The 12,472-nt window shown below is 42.9% G+C and overlaps 1 protein-coding gene across 2 annotated transcripts in view; it reads right to left on the bottom strand.

Annotated features, from left to right (window-relative positions):
* LOC126335656 (gamma-butyrobetaine dioxygenase-like) overlaps positions 1-12,091 on the bottom strand; it is a 192,443-nt gene extending 180,352 nt beyond the window's left edge. For both annotated transcript variants that reach the window (XM_049999122.1, XM_049999130.1), the window contains exon 1: positions 11,883-12,091. The gene's annotated coding sequence lies outside the window, so the exon portion shown is untranslated. The remainder of the gene's footprint in view (positions 1-11,882) is intronic.
* Positions 12,092-12,472: the final 381 nt, after the last annotated feature.

Below are 12,472 nucleotides of genomic sequence, written 5' to 3'. Positions count from 1 at the left end.
GTGCAGTATTCAAATAACATTTTACGACACCGTAACTACACATGTTACACCGTTTTGTTCTCTAAACCTTTTGTCAGGTAGAACTGTGTGAGTAACCAATGTTAAACCCATCTCCTGATAGAGCAAGTTGCGCAAAAGTAAGACGTTGGGCTACTATTCGGTATGATGTACCTTTAATGCAGTTAGGGTAAGATTTTAACGACAACAAATAATTGAAATATGTGAGTAGGCCGCGATGTCCTAGGCCCTGAGCCAGAAACGTGTCGATAAAAAGTGGATGCCGCACTTCAGACGTGAGCTATCGGTGACACTTGATCTCTTCTGTTTACTTCATATGTGGTGGCGTGTTCGCTGAGAAACAGTAGTTTAAGGTGAAGTCGAGCGTGTGAAGATAATGCACTGCAACTGCCGATCTGCACGAATGCATCTGCGGGACAGCATTTCTGTCAAAAAGTCATGTCCTTGTGAGTGTGCATACATAGCTCACTCTGAGGGTCATAGGAGCAGTACAGTTAGTATATGCTATAGGCGTTTCACCAACAGGCTACAGGCCTGTGTCGGTGAACATGTCAGCCAGTAAATAGCATTCTCAGAGACTGTTTTAAGTTCGATAAAGCTCAAGGCACATAATGTCTTCCTGTAAATGTTCCCATGCTACATTAAACGAACTAACTTAGACGATTAAAACGCCGTGGTACTTTCTCTCTGTCTCGGGTCTATAAAATCTTTTTCTCTTCTAAAAGCGTAGCATTCATCTCACGCTAGGTGAGGAGAACCCTACGTCATAGTGACGTAATGCTACGTCATCATGTAATAAATAAACCTAAATCGACTTCATGAGTACGTATATCGATCTTTGGAGGTGCACCACAGAGTTTGCACCGATCACCTGAAAGCTAAATGTAAATACATGTGTAGAAACGAAGTTACAGCAGTTGTGTGGTATGTTCAGACCAGTTGAATTAGTTATTAAGCTGGAATCCTAACAATTTTAGATGTTATTGTGTGTTTGTTGAACATAATGAATGTCTGAGAGAAGGAACCATAACGAAAGTAAAAAAAGAAACGCTTGCAGTCATTTTTTTAAAATCCTATGAGTCGTCCATAAATCAATTAATTAATCATTAAGCTGTAATACAAAGAATTTGGGATGTTATTGGGTATTTCATGAACATAAGGAAAGTAAAGAAAAGCTTCTAGTTATATTTTAAAAAATCCCATGAATCGTGCATGATTGTGTCGACAGAAACGTGAAATAATCAATTATCAAGCTCTAATCCCAAGAATGTGATATGTTATTGTGTGTTTCATGAACATAACAAATATCTGAACGAAGGAACCATAACCACAACGAAAAACAAAAGAAGCGTGTAGTCATTCTTTTAAAAAAAACCAATTAGTTGTACATAAATCATGTGGATAGAAACTAGAAATAGGAAGAAATTAAAGTGTTTCGTATTTTTATAAAAGCTAATGGATTGTACATAATTCTTCTGGGCAGAAACGTTAAACCGAGAAATTAATGTGGTTCCAAAGGTAATTCCGAATGTTCCTGGAATTTTAATTTTGCCTTCATGTTGCAGATCACCTCAGAAAATTTTGCTCTTCAGTCCTTGGTCAGACTCCTATAGACAGAAGATAGCAAGTCTCCTGAGTCGTACCACTAAATTAACTATCTATAAATCACTTGTACGACCAGTGCTTGCATGTGCTCCTGAAGCCAGGACATTAACAACTAAAGATGTTGAAATACTGGATGCATTTGAGAGAAAGGTGCTTAGACGGATTATCGGCCCAATCTGTGAAAGAGGAAGATGGAGGAGGAGATACAACCATGATTTGCATATCATACACGAAGACCAAGCCATCAGAAGGATAGTGAAATCATCCAGACTGAGGTGGGCGGGACATGAGGCTCGCATGAATGATACAGAAGTACCAAAAAGAATATTACAAGGAAAGCCAAGAGGGCAAGAGGACGTGGTCGACCAAGAGCCAGATGGGAAGATGGAGTAATCGAAGATCTTAGGAAGATGGGCTATAGAAACTGCAGAGTATTGGCAAAGGACCGAGAGAAATGGAAGGAAATTGAGAAGAGTTCAAGGCTCATCATGAGCTTTAGAGCCAAGGAAGAACAAGACGATCAAAAATTACAAAAAGTAACTCATAGTTTATCTTCAAAAACACTTAAATTTTAAAATTTAAGTCATAAGAGTGAGCTACTTTTTCGTTAAGTTTGCTCTAAGACAGTATACAAAATAAATTTCAGCCCTCTACTTTAATAGTTTTTAACTAGTGTGTACCAGAGCACCAAATACGTGAACTTTCGAAAAATTCAAATAAAAATTAACGCATTTCTCTATCGTTTCGAAGAGTCTCGTGATGTCAGTGACGAACGTTTTTGCATTTTGAGTCCCACAGGCACTCCCATCTATTCCATAACCTTATACCTTGACATCGAACCACCACTGAAAAATAGCAGAGCATCTGGCACACTTTTTTTGATCAAAGTATTTGGTCCCACCAGAACAGCTTTTCATATCTGTTCTCTGTGCATTTCTGCCAAGAACATGACACTCAAAATTCCAAAAAGCTAAATATGAGGAAATGAAAGGCGCTTCTCCTTTCAAATATTTAGGCGAAACCATTCAGGAGACTGGCCTGGGAAAGACTGATTACGAAATTCGTGGCCACAAGATGGAAACTGCCTTCAGACTTACAAAATATAACAAGTAAAGCATCTCAAAATACACAAAACTGAGAAACTACACAGTCATAAAACAAGAGTGTCTTTATGGGACTGAAACGCTAATTTTAAACCCAAAGAGAGATATCGGAGAAATCGAGAAAGAGAACGAAAACTAATTAGAAAACTTTGAGGTCCAAATTATAGTGAAGAGGGAACATGCAAATTAAAGAAAATAAAGAAAAGTGTACCAACATTTATTCAGATATAAAAAAGTGGAGGCTAGAATTTTATGAAGATTCTAGACAGGTTGTGAAATTGTACAATAGCCACAATAAACCTACAATTGAAGCAATAAAATGGATCGGTGCAGTAAAATAAGTTGTGAAGGGATCAGGAATAACACAAGATGATTTACTACACAGAAAAAATTCACAATTGGACAGATTGGCTGGTAGAAAAACAACTTGGTGCGACGAGGAGAAAAGAGGCTATTCTGAGTAATATTGGCACGAAGAAAAACTAAAACAAAACTCTGAAAATGTTCTTTTTGTACATTTAATCGGTGCACAAGTTCGTAATGTTTTTCCGTAAGTTTAATAAACACGACAGATACACATAACAGAGACTTTAGTCATCAAGAATGTATTCTCCTTCAGTAATTACAACAGTCTGCCAACGATGGGGTAACTTTTCGATTCCCCAGCTGTAAAAATCATGTGGTTTTTAGGCGAAGAACTTGTCGAGACATGTTCGGAGCACATTTTTATCCGGAAGGAAGTTCCTTGAACGCTTTTCCATACAGAGCGGAAAAAGGTGAAAATCTAAGGCTTCTAGATCAGGTGAATAAGTTGGAAGCGGAATAAGTGTCCAACCCAACTTCTGTATAGTGTTCTCTGTCAGTCTAGCAGAATGCTGCGGGAGTTATCGAGGAGCAGCATCACTTCACGCCGTCTTCGTGGTTGTTGTTCTTGCATATGCAGGCTATTCGTAGTACGAGGTGCATTCAAGTTCTAAGGCCTCCGATTTTTTTTCCGGACTGGAAAGAGATAGAAAAATGCGAATTGTTTTAAACTGAGGCCGCGTTCATTGTCAATACGTCCCAGAGATGGCAGCACCGTACCGGAGATGGAATTTTACCGCCAGCGGCGAGAATGAGAACTGTTTTAAATACTTAAAATGGCGACGTTTTCCTTACTTGAACAGCGTGCAATCATTCGTTTTCTGAATTTTCGTGGTGTGAAACCAATTGAAATTCATCGACAGTTGAAGGAGACATGTGGTGATGGAGTTATGGATGTGTCGAAAGTGCGTTCGTGGGTGCGACAGTTTAATGAAGGCAGAACTCGTGTGACAACAAACCGAAACAACCTCGGGCTCGCACAAGCCGGTCTAACGACATGATCGAGAAAGTGGAGAGAATTGTTTTGGGGGATTGCCGAATGACTGTTGAACAGATCGCCTCCAGAGTTGGCAGTTCTGTGGGTTCTGTGCACACAATCCTGCATGACGACCTGAAAAAGCGAGAAGTATCATCCAGGTGGGTGCCACGAATGCTGACGGACGTCCACATGGATGCCCGTGTGCCATGTTGCCAAGCAATGTTGACGTGCAACGACAGCATGAATGGGACTTTCTTTTCGTCGGTTGTGACAACGGATGAGCCGTGGATGCCATTTTTCAATCCAGAAACAAAGCGCCAGTCAGCTCAATGGAAGCACACAGATTCACCGCCACCAAAAAAATTTCGGGTGACGGCCAGTGCTGAAAAAATGATGGTGTCGATGTTCTGGGACTGCGAGGGCGTAATCCATACCCATTACGTTCCGAAGGGCACTACGATAACAGGTGCATCCTATGAAAATGTTTTGAAGAACAAATTCCTTCCTGCACTGCAACAAAAACGTATGGGAAGGGCTGCGCGTGTGCTGTTTCACCAAGACAACACACCCGCACATCGACCTAACGTTAAGCAACAGTTTCTTCGTGATAACAACTTTGAAGTGATTCCTCATGTTCCCTACTCACCTGACCTGGCAGCTAGTGACTTTTGGCTTTTTCCAACAATGAAAGACACTCTCCGTGGCCGCACATTCACCAGACGTGCTGCTGTTGCCTCAGCGATTTTCCAGTGGCCAAAACAGACTCCTAAAGAAGCCTTCGCCGCTGCCATGGAATCATGGCGTCAGCGTTGTGAAAAATGTGTACATCTGCAGGGCGATTACGTCTAGGAGTGACGCCAGTTTCATCGATTTCGGGTGAGTAGTTAATTAGAAAAAAAAATCGGAGGTCTTATAACTTGGATGCACCTCGTACACCACAACATCGCTGTTCCACCAGATGCATAACAATATCTTTGGGGACGCACGCAGATCTTTGTGCAGGCAGTTACTGCTTTGTTTGGACTCAACTATTACTTTCATTTCCTTATGTTAGTATAAAGATACCATTTCCCGTCATCAGTAACGGTATAGAATAAGAATAGTTGATATTGTTCATGAGTCAATTAATGAGGAGCAAGCAGAGATGCACATACGGGCACCTGCTGATTTTTGTGATTTTGGATTAGAGCATGTGGTAGGCATACACGCTATTTTTATCCTTCCCCAATGCACGCAAATGACACACGATGGTGGAATGATCGCAATTCACCACATTTGATCGACGTGGATCATTGTCGATTAATGGGACTAGGTGGGAGTGCAGCGCCGTCAGTTTAATTTTTTCATTGGTGGGGCAGTAAATATAACTTTTCTGATTTTTTAAGACGCTTCTGTGGTGTCACCGCCAGACACCACACTTGCTAGGTGGTAGACTTTAAATCGGCTGCGGTTCGTTAGTATACGTCGGACCCGGTGTCGCCACTATCAGTGACTGCAGACCGAGCGCCGCCACACGGCAGGTCTAGAGAGACTTCCTAGCACTGGCCCCAGTTGTACAGACGACTTTGCTAGCGATGGTTCACTGACTTCTACGCTCTCATTTGTCGAGACGATAGTTAGCATAGCCTTCAGCTACGTTGTTTGCTACGACCTAGCAAGGCACCAGTATCCGTACTATTGATATTGTGAATCATGTACCCTAAAGAGCGACGTTCTCCATTAATGGATTAAAGTTAAGTATTCCACCAGCTGCCGGCCGCGGTGGTCTCGCGGTTCTAGGCGCGCAGTCCGGAACCGTGCGACTGCTACGGTCGCAGGTTCGAATCTTGCCTCGGGCATGGATGTGTGTGATGTCCTTAGGTTAGTTAGGTTTAAGTAGTTCTAAGTGCTAGGGGACTGTTGACCTCAGAAGTTAAGTCCCATAGTGCTCAGAGCCATTTTGAGCCATTCCACCAGCTACGTCCGTTTTTCTAAAGTCTAATTCCCTTGTCATGTTACAGACCTCACGCCAGCCTGCGTGAACTAAAACGCGTGCCTTTCGGCCTCCTTTAGTTATACGGGTTGGCTCTCCTGCCAACCACAACAACTTCTGAATCTGCTTCCAGGGAAGACACTTCGGAGACTTCTCTCATTTGGGACACTTCAGTAAGGACGCTTCAGGCAGAGATTTCGCCCAGCTGACCTCTGGTTCGCCGGCCGGGGTAGCCGAGTGGTTCTAGGCGCTACGGTCTGAAACCGCGCGACCGCTACGGTCGCAGGTTCGAATACTGCCTCGGGCATGGTTGTGTGCGATGTCCTTAGGTTAGTTAGGTTTAAGTAGTTTTACGTTCTAGGGGACTGATGACCTCAGAAATTAAGTCCCATAGTGCTCAGAGCCATTTGAACCATCTGACCTCTGGTTCAGACCTCGACCGCTGTTGCACGCAAACAGGCGCATTTAGCGAGGTATTGGCACCACTTGTAGTCAGCACATTCACATGTCAATAATGGCGCGATTTACGTGCAGCACCGGCAATGTAGGTCGCGATGAATTTAGTAACTCTCCATAATTTCATGGTTAGGTTCAGCTTAACTACTTGGGCAACATGCTCACTTCCGTTTCGTGCACGATCAGTAGTCACTGTTGTTGAGACGCCGCTTTTGGACAGTCAGTTTTTAATAGTAAGCTGAATTTACCATCACGTAATATCCTAAACTTTGCCAACCACAGTGCATTCCAGTTTTGTTTTCTTTTTTTTATTGTTAGTGTTTGTAATGTCAGGAGTTACCGTGCGTGGCTCGTGTCCCCGCCATTATGTATTTTACACCCTTTTTTTAAACCCACTTCTACCTCACTACGTTAATTTAAGATACTACTGTCACTGAGTTGCTGCTTTGCCTGACCGTGACCACCGGGTATCGATATATCCCCTCTCGTAGTACCTTTGCTCGCCTGCTATTTCTTTCCAGTCGTTCTCTCTCGTAATCAAGTTCGGGTTTCGAGTTCGGGTCTGCCAGTCAGCGGGAACGCGTCTGGAGCGCAGTCCGGACCTGCCAGTCGGGGAGTTCCACTGCGGCACTAGTGTAGTCGGGTCCTCTGGCGGTCCCTGCGCAGTGTCGGGGTGTGTATGTGGAGCTGTCCGATCGCTACGAGCTTCGTGATTCACCAAACCAGGACGCCAAAGTTGAGTAGTGGTTTCAACTACTCAAGCCACGTCCATTCATAGTGTGTGGTTCGTTCGGTCGTTCGCTGTTGTGGAGGTTTTCATGTGAGCAACACCGAGTGTTTTCATTGCTGAAATTTAGCCGCCATGCGGTGCAATTAACTATATTGGTTGACTACAATTCAAGTGCACCAGGTGAATTTTCTGCCTTGTGGCCGTTAATGTGCTGGCTACCTGCCCTGGCCACTGACGTAAATTCAGGCAGCGTTCCTTTTGGGTGAAGTTAACTATATTACCGTATTTCAAATTCAAGTGTACCAGCGGAATTTTCTGCTTTGTGGCCGTTAATGATCCGGTTACCTGCCCTGGCCACTAACGTAATTTCAGGCAGTGTCCTTTCCTCACCTCTTTTCGCTGTCAAACTCGGTGTGTAGTTTTGACAGCTAATACATATTTCGTTGTGGATAATCACGTTCGTAACTTTTGGTGTTTGAGTTCTCATCTACTGATTGGTGGCAAGCATGTCGTTTTGTCGATCGGTCCGTGGCTGTCCTCTGGTTGGGTTCCGATGGATCAAGTGTAGTTGGGTTCACCATCTGTCTCACCTAACTGAACGAGGGCAGACCGATCGCCATGGAGGCTTCTGAGTGCAGTTTTCTTTATTGTCCTTCTCACCGGTGTTTAATTGTCTGTTTATAATCTATCATCGCCAATCGCTTAAATTCTTTCTTTTACTGGATTTTATGTATTTTGAATTTTGCAAAATCAATTATAAAAAAATCAATTCTAAAAAAATACATTGCGGCCTTCTGCCTTTGAAAGGTTATGGTAACTTATATCAAAATCTTGAAAATCTTATTGCGGGCATTCACCCATTCGTATTGCATCTTGTTTATGTTTGTCTGTTCACCTTTGCCTTGAAGCTCTCAGCCTCGCTGTATATTGCAATTTTAGCTGCATGTTTTTACCACTTGAGATTTATCTTGTAGCTTTAAGATTTCCTGTTTGGAGACCTTCAGCGGTGAAATAATTGGCTTTTTGAAAATCGTAGTTCTAAAAATTCGGCTATGTGTCGTTTTGGTATAAAGGTGTTATTAAATTACAATTTTGAGTGAACCTGACTGACACCTTATTTGGCCCTTTCCACAATCCTAATCACCTGTTCTGCCCAGCGGGTTTACTGGGCGTCTCAAGGAGTGCACTTTTACTGAATTCAAAGAAAATCAATTACTGTTAATAAACTTACGGATTTACCTTATCTTCGAATTTCGTTTAATAGTTAGTCGTCCTGTTACACAGTCAGTGAAAATTTGCGATTACCATCACCCCAATGGGTGGGTCATAAATTAGCGTTTGTTAATTCTGTTGCACACAGTTCAATTAGCATATTTCTTTGGGAAGATATCTAGATGGGCAACTAGCTAGCATAATCAGCCTCAGTTTAACAGAACGGTGGCTTCACTGTGTATCTAGGAGTAACCATTTGTTGCGACCTTAAGTGGAATGATCACATAAAACAAATAGTAGGAAAACAAATAGTAGGAAAGTGGAAGAATCTAATCTGCGCAACGGAGCTCCTGAAGAAACTACAGTGGCTGACACTGTAAGAAAAGGATCCTGCTGCAAGTCCGAGAGAGCACGTTACGGGCAGAATTGACCAAATATTACTTCCTCCCACATACGCCTCATGACATGAACGCAACGAGAAAATTGGAGCTAATACTGAGGTCTACTGACAGTCATTCTTCCCATGCGTCATTCGCGAATAGAACAGGGATGGGGATTAGATAGTGGTAGTAGAAGTACCCTCAGCCACACACCGTCACGTGGGTTGCGGAGTATAGGTGGAGATGAAGATAGAATCTGATCGAGATTCCATTGGGATCTGGAGCTTTGTTCACCTTTAGCAATTTCAGCTGTTTCTTTACGCCACTGATACAGACATCTGTATCACTCATATTAGCTGTGGCGTGAGAATGAAACTGAGGCCGGATTCTCCTTTGTAAAGAGACAATTGATTTCGGAGTTCAGCATTCCTGCTTCTGATTTTACTTTGCCACTCTCATGTAGTGGTGACCAATCAAGAGGCATAGTGCTAAGACAGTCAACTCCCTTTCCGACCACGCAAATTTAAGTTCTCGATGACTTCCTTTGGTCTGTTTTTATTTAAACATTTACGTTCCATGAACTGAATTTTAACACCGAGTAAATACCAGGCGTGTCCGGACAGTACTTTATGTACCATTTTGGTTCAAATGGCCCCACGCACTATGGCACTCAACATCTGAGGTCATCAGTCCCCTAGTCTTAGAACTAATTAAACCTGACTAACCTAAGGACATCACACACATCCATGCCCGAGGCAGGATTCGAACCTGAAACCGTAGCAGCAGCGCGGTTCCGGACTAAAGCGCCTAGAACTGCTCTGCCACAGCGGCCGGCTACCATTTTGCAAAAAGCTCATAAAAAACATTTTTCAAACCAAAATATGTTTTTGTAAGAAAGAGCATTTCTTAAAACAGTTTTTCTACATGGTTGCCATTATTGTTCAGACATCTGTTATAGCGGATAACCAATTTTTCTATGCACGTTAGTGAAGACAGCTACTGCCGATCTCAGTTTTTGCGTCGTCGTCACTGCCAAAGCACCTTCCACTAAAATCACGCTTCACGTTCAAGAACAAGTGGTAGTCAGACGGAGCGAGATCGCGGTTGTACGGCTGGTGATCGAACTGCTTCCAACCGAATTGCTGAATAGGGTTTTGAGTGATACTTTGACGGATTCACCTCTGGGAAGGAACGCAAAAAGCAACATGCCCTGTCTGTCCCAGAACACAGAACAGATGGTTATTTGTGCTCACAACTTTGCCCTGAGTTTTTGTTTGTTGGTGGCTCGTGAGTGGTTCAGGACCGGTTCGAGAACATTTTTCCACACGAGCGACTTCTCATCACTTGCGCTCCCTCTCCACCCGCCCTTCAGCCTTTTTCCCTCGCACAGTGTCTCCCCTGTCATTGTTAGCTACTTGCACAGAAATCTCACTCTTAGCTTGGCACCACAAGCGGCCACTACTAATTGTGAATTCGTTCTGTATGGGAATCTTGCTGTTGTGTCTGTGACGCCACTGTTAGCTTGGCACCGTAGTGGGCAATTTGTGCTGCTTGGGTCCTAAACTTACCCTGCTCGGATTACATCTGTGAATGGTATAATGTGTCACTTGGGTCTCAAATTGGTCCTGCATTCAATACATCTGTAAGAGATTTAACCTCTTGAACAGAACTGTTAATAGAAAGAATTAATTAATGTGGGGGATGAAAAGAATGTAGTTTATTTCATACCCCAATCAATTTATATCTGGCCTACTCAGAGCAGATATCAGATGACATAAAAAATTTGTATAGGCAATATAAATTAGAGTATTGGCACACAACTTTACATACACTTCATTGGATAGAGCCTGACTTACATCAGCGCCAACCGGTGTGGCCGAGCGGTTCTAGGCGCTACAGTCTGGAACCGCGCGACCGCTACGGTCGCAAGTTCGAATCCTGCTTCGGGCATGGATGTGTGTGATGTCCTTAGGTTAGTTAGGTTTAAGTAGTTCTTAGTTCTAGGGGACTGATGACCTCAGATGTTAAGTCCCAAAGTGCTCAGAGCTATTTGAACCATTTTTTGAACTTACATCAGCTCAAAATGCACTTTTTAAATGTGGACTGAGAATTTCAAGGAAAAGTCGTAACCTCTAGTTTTCTCTGTGTAAAACCAAATAACATCTTGGCAGGATCCGCGTTTGTCCAATGTATGTAAATCCATATTACTACCGAACAGATTAAGCATTTCAAATAATGTACATTGTTCTAATAACTGGATATTGTTGAGTATTTATGTATGAGAAGAATGTTGAATAGTGAAATATTATAAAGCAACAGGTGAATGTTTTCTTATAAGGCAAGCAACTGCCAAAGTCTGAATCACTTCAAAGTTGATGGCTAATTGCATATGACATCTCTCACTGTGAATGTACATGCTGAAGTGTAATGCCTCCGAGTTTTTGTATTAAAACCCTAAAACTTTTTAAATAAAACAAGCGTTATTAACATTCTACGTCCCTATTCGTTATGTCTACATATTTGTTTCTCAATATAGTCATCCTGACAACGAATTCATTTCCCCAACGAGAGGCCAGTTTGTTGATGCCGTCACTGAAGGAAGTTTGTTGGCAGAGCCACAAATTTACCTCTGCTTGCGCCACTTCATCACAGAGTGAAGTCCTCGAAGGTGTCCTTTAAGTTTTGGAAGCAGATGAAAATCGGAAGCGTCCAACTCAGGATTGTACCGAGTATGATAAAATTGTAGACGACAGTGAACCGAAGGTGTCGGATTGTCGCGACATAGTTACATTACACTCCGTTACAATTCGGCGCCCTCTAGCTGCAGTGGGCTGCAAATATGTGAACATCACGAGTAAAAATGTAGAATGTCAAGACTTTTCGCATAAAAAGTTCGGAGGCATTACTTTTCAGCGCGCCCTCGTATTTTCCTGGTTCACTATCACCATGCTTATATTACGTATTTCAGTTGTTCTGGTACAATGTCTTCAATGTCTAGAAGCAATGTTTACCACATTACACAATAGTAAAATTATGACACATTTAAGAAGTGTGTAGAACATACCTCCGTTTAAGCGGAAGTCAAATGCGATGCAGGAGGCAGTTAGTTCGTTGTTGCGAAGGTATTTTCGAAGAGCAGATTATAACCTTATTGTGTGTACCCAAACATCCATCCCGTGACGGTACAATAGCGAGAAGTATGTCGGTGAAAGATTTCGGATAGACGCGGCAAACAGCTGCCGCCGACTGACTCAGTAAGCGTCCAACGGGCAACTGGCGCCGGGTGAACTTTGCCCTTGATGCGCTGCTACGCACCAGCCGTTCGAGTGACATGTCTGCGCGCACAGGCATACAAGCACTGGAACCATCACAAAGAAAACAAATTCACTTGAGCCGCGCTGGGCGACGAAACAGTGGGGAAAAGGGGGGGAGTTGGATTTCTTCCCCTGAACAGAGGGAGAGTACCCTACAAGTTTCTTTGACCGTTAATTAATAAACGTAATTCAACTCAGAAATACGATGTAAGGCACCACTAATGTAATTTTTTTGATCATCAGCCATTTGACGTCAATGCTGGATAATGGAGGTCTTCCTGACTTTTTCACGCATTTCAGTCTTGAGCCAAGGTAGCCTACGAGGTGCATTTGTCACATT

Source organism: Schistocerca gregaria, chromosome 1, assembly GCF_023897955.1.
Source record: "Schistocerca gregaria isolate iqSchGreg1 chromosome 1, iqSchGreg1.2, whole genome shotgun sequence".
In the NCBI taxonomy this organism is placed as follows: Eukaryota; Metazoa; Arthropoda; class Insecta; order Orthoptera; family Acrididae; genus Schistocerca; species Schistocerca gregaria.
This window is presented reverse-complemented; position numbering and strand designations above follow the sequence as displayed.